The sequence below is a fragment of the Micromys minutus genome (assembly GCF_963924665.1).
Source record: "Micromys minutus genome assembly, chromosome: 27".
Taxonomy (NCBI): Eukaryota; Metazoa; Chordata; class Mammalia; order Rodentia; family Muridae; genus Micromys; species Micromys minutus.
In genome coordinates, this window is record NC_137962.1 from 6,980,376 (window position 1) to 6,988,896 (window position 8,521).

At 45.1% G+C, this 8,521-nt stretch overlaps 1 protein-coding gene across 1 annotated transcript in view; it reads right to left on the reverse strand.

Moving 5' to 3' along the window:
- Nucleotides 1–5,546, reverse strand: part of CYRIB (CYFIP related Rac1 interactor B) — a 93,294-nt gene extending 87,748 nt beyond the window's left edge. The window contains exon 1 of the mRNA XM_080939774.1: nucleotides 5,494–5,546. The gene's annotated coding sequence lies outside the window, so the exon portion shown is untranslated. The remainder of the gene's footprint in view (nucleotides 1–5,493) is intronic.
- Between the last annotated feature and the right edge of the window lie 2,975 nt (nucleotides 5,547–8,521).

Sequence of the window (8,521 nt, forward strand, 5' to 3'; positions counted from 1 at the left end):
CAGAGTCAGACACCAAGGAGACCTACAGCGGCATATGTACTGGCTAAGCCCGATGGCACAGAGAAGTGCCCAGCACTTACTGCTGGGTTCCTACTGGAGACTTGCCGACTCCCTCTAAACTTGGGAAGGGCTCTATCCAAGGCTCCCTAAACAGTCTGTCTTCTGTGGAGCCCAGCCTGCTCTTTCATTCAGTCTGCCTACCTCTCCAAGTGTTTGGGTTATCAGCCTGACCTCCATGCTAGTCCCAAGTAGTCTTTTAAGTAGAATTGATCCTTCACCACACAGTGTCATGTGAGCAAATGTGGTGGTATAATGACTTATCTGATGCAGGAGGATCACTGGTTCTGGACTATTCTGGGATACACGGTGATATATTAGCCTGGGATATAAAACAACACTGTCTATAAATAACAATAACTTTAAAACTTCAAATGAATATAAAAGAACACGGAGTCAGGTGTCACCTACCCACAGCAGATTCCCAACGATACTCTAAGCAGAGCCAAGCAAGCATCCATGCTGTGTATGGTGACAGCTATGAAAAATATTCATGCTCCTCTCTTTTCCATATATATGAATGCCTACTTTTCTGAATATCGCTTTTCTCACAACTCAAAACTAAATCCTAACTACCTTATAAGTTGTTGGTTAGCAAAGCCCCAAAAAATACAGGCTCTTGTATCTCCTGTTGATGGCTTATTGAAAGTAGATCCTAAGATCTTATTCCTGAAGACGCCCCCCCACACACACACAGACACACACACACACACACACACACACACACACACACACACACAGACACACACACACACACACACACACACAGACACACACACACACACACACACACACTCCTTGGTTGCAAGACAGAGAAATCAAGGTAAAACTGAGAGCAAGTTCCCTTCCTACTCTCTAGATCTTGTGATAATGAAAGGAACTATGCAGTTACTGGTAAAGAAAAGGCATCGGCGGCCTTGCTCTGCTGTGAACCCTACAAATTAGAACATTAGCCCTCCAAGCAAGACAGCTCTATGCCTGCAGTGGTGGCACAACTGTCCTGGGGTACCCAACTGTTCTATGACTAGAGTTGAGACCCACTGCACAAGATGGAGCTCATATCTGATACGGCAAATCCCATCAAAACCCATGTCTGGGGAAGCCATAAACTCTGGGAGGGTGAGGACGTCACACTAGTGTTTAGCTAAATGTATATGGTGTCAAAGTCTGAGGACTATGCCAGGCTGCTGCCCGCATTCACAAAAGGCTGCTTTCCTGTTATGCCTTTAAGTACAGGGGAAGAAAGAGGGCAGAGCTCTGCTCCTGTCCCATTGTCTCTTCTTGCCCCTATGAATCACCCGTGACATTACTACTTCCTGGAAATTCCGCTCCTAGGTGCACAACCCAGAACCAGAGCTTAAAAATAGCATAAACATGTGAGCCATTGACATGCTGAAGCCAGCTCGAGTCGTTTCAAGAGACCTGACCACGTTCACAGCTTCTAACTCCAAGTTTGGAGACACTGTATTGCTAGCCTGAAACTGGTCATCATGGGAATACTTACACCATGGAAAGCAGCAAATACAGGACTAGCCAATGGCTCACTAGTTAAGAACACTAGCTATTCTTTCAGAGGACCCGGGTTCAATTTGCCAGCACCCACATGGTTGGCTAACACCATCTGTAACCCCAATTCTAGAGGATCTGACACCCTCGCTGGCCTCTATGGGCGTGGTGCACAGACAGATATGCAGGCAAAACACCCAAAGTAAAAATCTCAAAAAAGAGAAATCACCAAATGCTACAAATCAGCCTTTCCCCCTTTTCCTAGGGAGACTGCTGTAAACATTTATCAGCATGTCAACATATACTACAGTGCAAACTGAGGCTCTGCCACCCTTCCCTGAATGTCTTACCCATGATGCTCACAAATTCTTAGATCTCAAAGATTACAGGGAATCTCAAAAGACATTCAATTCTTATGCACCCTACTCTGGTCTCTCCTTTAGTCCCACTGTGTGGCGAAAAGTACTGCCCTCTGTGCCCCTTTACTAGTCATTTATATTTAGATCCCTTAACCACTTGCTGACTATTCCTAATTCTTGCTGTGAATAACAGGATTTCATCGCATTTGGTTTTTTGTTCATCTATAAATTAGAGATGACAGCTGAACACAATACAAGGTCAGTGGGCTGTGTGGAGCCCGGCTCGGGCGGCGCTGCAGAAGTGGTGAGGAGGTAGGACGCTTGAGAGTCAGAGCAGCAGGCAGTTCTGCTATGTGACTCTTAGAGAGAGATGCTGAGCTAACCATCGGACGGAACACGGAGACCCCAAGGGAAAGGACTGAAGGAGCTGAAAGGGTTTGCAACCAGTAAGAACAACATTATCAACCAACCAAACCCCCCACAGCTCCCATGGACTACAACACCAACCATTGAGCACACACGGGGACACACATGGAGACACACATGGCTCCAGCTGCATATGGAGCAGAGGATGGCATTGTCTGGCATCAACGGGAGAAGAGGCCTTTGGTCCAATGAAGGCTTGTTTTCCCAGTGTATGGGGAGTACCAAGGCACTGAGGTGGAGAGGGTGGTTGGGAGAGGGAGGACCTTCATGGAAGCAAGTGGAGGGGGAGGGGGGATGGGAGTGGAGGGAAAGGGGACAATATTTGAAATGTAAATGCAGGGAATATCCAATTTTAAAGAAGGAAAAGGAAGGAAGGAAGGAAGGAAGGAAGGAAGGAAGGAAGGAAGGAAGAATGGGCTGCTGAATAAGATCTGAACAACAATATCAACAGACATGTTAACATGGAAGGGGGAAGATCTCATGGTGACCCAGCCCCTAGACAGAGAACTACATGACACGAGAATCAGCCCCTCCCAGGTCTGAGCCCCTGATTGGTTATCCAATACAAGTGGTCAGCCCTGAAACCACATACATAGGAAAAGTAAAAATGGACTCCTCGAGTTGTATCTGTGTGTCTGTCTATATGTTTGTGATAATAATAAACAGAAAGAGGCTATCAAGCTGAGACTGGGGAGGATATTGGAAGGGCTGGAGGGAAGCAATGATATCATTATATTTAATTAGAAATGTAAAATAAACAGAAATACAGATGGCTGCAATAATGCCCCCTCACAACTTGTTCTGAGAATAAGTGAGTTGGGCTCAGATCTCAGAACAGTGTCTGGCACACACTTAGTGAGGATAATAGTGTACGATCGTTCACTTGTTCTTCTTACTAGTTATTCCTTAAAAACCCTCCTGTTACACTTGAAATAAATGACTCTCTTCATTTCATCTCATTCCAGCTGGCTTACAGATCTTGCTCCCCCTTACTTTACTTTTTGACATCCTTGGTCATTTTAAATATACTACTTCACAGTTTTATTGGATGGCTAAATTCACCAGCATCCTGGAATGGCTTGTCTTGAGTAGTCTTTGGTGTCTGACTGACTCTGTGGAGGTAGTTTTTCCTCTTATGTGAATCCTGTCGGGATGCACTGATGAAATATCTTGTAAGACTGAGTCTGTCGTTCAGATTAAACCAAGTCTTACGTTAACCGTTCAGATTGCAGGACATCATGTCATAAGTAATAAAGATAGAGATTCGACGTGTGTGTGTGTGTGTGTGTGTGTGTGTGTGTGTGTGTGTGTGTGTGTGTGGTAGTACAGTACCAAGTTTTTATTTCTTGTAGGTAATGTTCTTTCAACTCATGATAAACTTCCAGATCATGAAGTTTTCTAGCCCCGTGGTCACGAAGAAATAAACATTTTCTCTAAGGCCCCTGGGTTCTCAATCCCACCTTCTCTCAGGCCTTACTTCTAGACTCACTGTAGAATCAAAGCCTCAGTCACTGGAATCTTTGGCTACAAAAGTCCCACATGTGTCACAGCTTTTGCTCACACAGAACCACTGACTTACATGTCTCTCTGAATTTCTGGTTGATTCTAGAATGTTTTGTTACAGACTCCACAAGACTCAATGCTTTTATTTCCATAAACTCTGCATTTGTCCTGGAAAATATCTGTGCAAATAAATCAGCATGATGTATCATCTCAGCAAAAACTTCCAGGTCAGTAAACCCACTCATTCATGTGTCGATCCTGTTGGCATTAAAATTCTAGCTTCCAGGCTGTCGGCAGAGCTCAGTAAGTAATGGCAGCATCCACACAAGCCTCGTGACCCGAGCTCAATCCCTAGAACCCGCACTGAGGAGAATGAAAAGAACAGGCTCCAAAAATTGTTCACATGATACTATCCCCTTCCCATGCAACAAATAGTAAACGTAAAATGTCTAGGAAATGCATCTCCCCCTAGGTTTTAGTCTTTGCCATCAGAATATAATATAAGAACTGAAAACTTCAAAGTGGTTCGAAAATCCCATACGGCCTCACACTGAAGACAAGCTGACTGTCTTTTTATCACATACGTCTTTTAGCCTGAACAGGGTGTCTTGAGCTAAGCACCATATGGAAGAGGTGGTTCAGACTTAGGGGGCATGCTGTGTGATAATTACAATATTTAAATATGGGAGACACTTGATGGCATAAAATGCTCAAATCTTAAAAGGCACCAAGAACCAAGACTAACAGAAAGAATAGCAGATCCACACCTGTGCATACTCACTACAAGACAGAGGTCTGCCAGGTGAAGTGACATGACCGTCTGCGATATTTGTTTTGTTGAACAATTATGCTTGCATCTGTATAAGTTCAAAACACAGACATGATAAAGGTCAGCATAGTGCTGATTAATCAGGCAATTCTAGGGAGCCTTCCAGCATGATGGAAATACTGAATCTCATATTTGAGGCAGTTAACTTGGATATAATATTAAACATTTATCCAGCTGTAGAGAATAAGATTTGTGTTTAACTGCACGCATGGCTCCATAGGGCTCCATGCACTGCTGAAGCTGACCACGGAGCTGGCCAGCCACATGGAATGTGGTGAGGAAACCAAGAGGCACAGGGAAAGAAGACAGAAAATGTATTCGCCCTGCCAGTCAGGGTGCACTTGAGCTTGAGAAGAATGGCTTTCCCACAGGTGACCTCAGAGGGTGACAAAAATCACACTGGTTACAGCACTGGCCTGTGAGCCAGGTGTGAATACTGAATGGCCAGAGCAAGGTCCTTTCTTCCATGACCTTGAGCTTTGTGGGGCCACTGTGAGAGCTGACCTGGGAAATGTCTACACAGTCTATGGCCCAGAAATCTTTGCTGCTACCGGTACCTATGACAGGAAGTGTAAAAGTATCACCTTGCCTCCAAATTAGTTATTTAAATTACTAATCTGACAGCCTACAGATTCCCAGCTGAAGGAGAGGATGCATTATGTGCTGTCCCTTCCATGGGACAGGGACACTTCTGCTCAAGCGGAAGTCACTCTGGGCCACTGCTGCCCACTCTGTTGTTTCTTCAGAGTGAGAGTGAGCAGTGTAGGGTCTAGAGCTAGGTGGCTAGGGTCCCATGCCAGCTCTGTTACTTACCAGTGCGGTGGCCTTAAAAGGACGACTCGGGTTCTGGGCCTCGGTGTCTTCTCCTGTAAGAAGAGTGGCAATGATTAAGCAGCCACAGCAGCACGAGGAAAGCCACTGCTCTAAATCCTGGCCTTGACTATGACTCCCTCCAATACCAGTCACATGGTCTACGAAGAAGACTTGTAAGTGCCATCTCCACATGGGCTGTCATCTACAAAGACGACGCTCAAGAATATGGAAGTGCCAGACACAGGCACACACCTTTGATCCCACTACTTGGGAGACAGAGGCAGGATTTGAGTTCAGAGCCAACCTGGTCCCCATAGTGAATTCCAGGAAAGCGAATTTTGGGTTTTGTTTTTGGTTGGTTGGTTGGTTTCGAGCCCTGTCTCTAAAAAACTAAACAAGGAGAAAACAAACAAAGAAACTTACACAATCAAGTTACAAAAACAAACATCACACAGGTATCTCATGTCTGAACTGGAGAGATCACTCAGTGGCTAAGAGTGCTTACTGCTCTTGCCGAGAGGACCTGGGTTCAGTTCCCATCACTCACATCAGGCAATTCCAGCAACTATCACTCCCATTCTAGGGAACCTGACACCCTCTTTTGGTCTCAACAGGTACCTGCAAATAACTGATACACAGAAACTCAAGCAGGCAAACTCCTCTGATCTCAGTGCTCAGAAAGGCAGAGGCAAGTGGATCTCAGTGAGTTCAAAGACAGCCAGGTCTACACAGTGAGTCCAGACCATCAAGAGCTGGAGTGATACCCTGTCAAAGAAAAAGATGTACATGAAATAAGGCTTTAAAACATCATGTTTTAAGCTACATTTACAATGTTGTGTTGGGCTACATTCCAAACTACCCTTGCAGCATACAGCCCATGGGTCAAAGGTTAGACACACATAGCAGCGGTGTTTCTCAAATACTTCTCTCACTCAGTGCTGAAAATAACACTAGCCACAGAGGAGGAGGCCGGGGAAAGGGGCGATGGATGGGGAAGTAAGAGCTTACTCTGAGAAGTTGCACAGAAAGGGCAAAGCAGCAAAGGTCTGTAACTAAGGACCATTTAGCCTGTGGAAGTAGAGGGTGGGGCCGGGCCATGCCATCCTCTGAGAGTCCAAGTTCTAAGATAGACGGTCCTGGAATTATGGGTGGCTACAGAAGCCCTGGTCCCAGAAAAAAAAATGCTCAGCTCAACGTGACTCTGAACTGATGTCAGTCATTCTGTCCCTGAACCATTTCCTGTCTGGGGTTTCTGTTCTGCACAGAAGAAGCAAACATCCACAGTGCCCTCCGAGTTCTCACTCTTGGAAGTGAGTCTCTTAGAGCAGAAGCTTAGGAATCAGAGTTTTCAGAAATCCAGGGTTCAACAACATCCCTCTTAACACGTGACCAGCTTCCAGCTTGAAATGGAGGCAGAGGTTCGTCTAAACACACTCACTGCCAGATGGAGGTGGAACAGAGCGAGTGCCCTTTTCTATGATCAGATCTTCAGCTGCCTGGGAGTGCTCACTTAGCTTTTCATTGAGTTCTGAAAATACCGGAAGCCACTTAACCCACTTCATTTTATTCACAAAAGGTGTGGGGCCGGGCCTCGCTGTCTCAGGAGGCCACTGTCTGCTGCTGTCAACCCCGTGTGCTTTGTCAGCTCTGTTTCTGCTCACAGGGGCAAGTGCCTTCCCCTTCCTGCTGCATGCTTTAATATTCTCTCTAAAACTCATTGCAAATGGCTTAAAGAAAGACTCAACTGAAAGACTGTCTAAGCCATGCTCACACCCATATCTTCAAATGTGTATGCCCACATGTACATATACCATATCACACATATATGAACACCATATACAAGTATAACCCACACTACACATTTTACAAACATATACCTATATACCACACTACATGCATGCTGCACACATACAAGCACAACATACACATATTACATGCTATACACATGTTCATATTCATGTACACATAACATACCACATACATATACAAATACAACATACACCACACACCTATAAATCACATACAGCACATACCACACATACAATGAATACACATCACACATATTCCTTTTAAACATATACAACATATCTATCAAATACAATGTGAAAGCACACATGCACACACACAAGCATATCATGCATACACATATGACATACATTTATCATACTACATACATGCATCACACATTCAACTCATATACCCACACACATGGGTATATACCATACACACATATATATACCCCACATATACTCACCCATGTCACAGGTACATATATATATCATGCATACATATATACCATAAGCAAATTGTACATGTATATACATACTACATACAAGACATACAATTGCCACTTTTTCCATTCCTCTTGTTCTGATTCTTTAACAAGAATTTTGCAACAGAACAGGGGGACAAGTTCTTTACTTGAGAAACGTTTTAAGGCCTTGCACAAAATCCTTAAATGAGAAAAGGTCTGGGGATTCTCACCAAAGTCTTGGCTTGCTTTGTTTTAAAAACACTAAAGAAGCTGACCACTGCACAGCTTAGAGGCAAACCCTGGGCACAGTGCCTATGGCAGAAGAAAGGTGGCATCTGAAGACAGGTGACTAACCGTCTCTCACTCCCACGTTTCCTGCCCTTTTGAGGTCCAGCAGCCTTTGCTACAGTGAATACAGAAGAAGGCCCCTAAGCACTCACAGTGCCAGAACTGTGGCTTCAGGGGCCATACACCTCCCAGCCTCCCAGGGCTCTCCCATCAAGAGCAAGTCCAGTTAAAATGGCCAGAGGGCACAAGAACAGGCTTGGGCAGGCAGGTATTCCATTAGCTCAGCTGGATAAGAGCAGAGCTTCCCCAAGGGGATTCTATCCACAATGACAGCTATTAGACAAATCCCAGCTCTCCAGAGGCAGGAGAGTATCCAAGCAGAGCCAAGCACAAGAGGAATGAGACTAGATGTTACGGGGCTGCTTACCAGTGGAGCCTGCCTAGCCCACGTCTGGAACGGCCCCAGTCAGCCCTGGGCCTCACTGG